The sequence below is a fragment of the Egretta garzetta genome, unplaced genomic scaffold, assembly GCF_000687185.1.
Source record: "Egretta garzetta isolate BGI_Z169 unplaced genomic scaffold, ASM68718v1 scaffold105, whole genome shotgun sequence".
NCBI lineage: Eukaryota > Metazoa > Chordata > Aves > Pelecaniformes > Ardeidae > Egretta > Egretta garzetta.
In genome coordinates, this window is record NW_009259598.1 from 884,454 (window position 1) to 885,569 (window position 1,116).

Here is a 1,116-nt window from a genome sequence, read left to right on the forward strand (position 1 = left end):
TGGCGACAGCCTCTACCCCCTCGGCTGCCCGAATGCGCCTGCATTTCCCCCAGCTCACAGGTAATGTCAAGGAAATTAAAAGCCAGCAGGAGACGAGCGCTTCCAGCCGAGTAACCGAAGCCGCCCGCAGAAGCTGCAGTAATGAGGCTGCCGGGCCACTGCCGCCGGGATCAGGTTGCCCGGAGAACGCGACCCTGTCCCAGGAGGCTCTGCTGGCCTCCAACGCCGGCTCAGCTTTCCCCTAACGAGCACCTTCGACTTGCTTAATGAAGCTCGGTGGGGCTCTCCATCCTGCTTGCCTTCCGGCGCCTTCCAGCCTTGTGCCATCCGAGCGTGTCTTCCCACCTCATGGTGGACAAAAAGGCCCCTGAAATATTCCATGCCCGGCTGCAGCTGGCAGCAGCATGTGAGACCTGCGCGATCTAATGCTCCCCAATCCCGACACGGGAGCGGGGATGGACTGTGGTTCCTGCAGGTACCAGGGGATCTTTGCTTGTTGGCGTTTCAGGGTGAGGAATTGGAGGTGCTGATTAACTGGGCATCATCCTTGCATGCAATGAGTTGGCAGTTCTCAGCACAGGGTCACTGCAGGCGCGCTCGGGCTGTCCCAGCTGCCTTCTGCCCTGACAGCCTCCACGCTGCAGAGGAGCAAATGTTCTTGGCCTTAAGCCCTGGGTGACAAACGCTCTCCAGGAGGGTGATGGGGGGGGACCTCAATGACTTGGGGGAGTTTCCCAGTGCCACCAGCTTTGTGGCAGATGTGGTCCACGCAAGTAGGACCAACACACGTCTCCTTCCCTGGCAGCTCAGGCTGCTCAGTGCTGGTAGCAGGCAGGAGCCCTGCCTCCACAGCACAAGGCGCCCTCAATGAGCGTCAGCCAGTTCCTTCACCAAAAACTCGGCCACAACAGACTTTTCTCTGGCTCTCGCCATCCCACCGCTTACTATTTCCCACAGTAAGTCATTTCCCCTCCTGTAAAATGAGTTTCCTTGTGGGAAGCAGCGGCCAATATTGGCAGGAAATAAGCCCTGATTTATCGGGCCACTTGCCGCTCTGAAATTACGGCTCTTCGAGCGCCACGGCAAACCGAGAAGCAGAGAAAATTAGCCCACGCC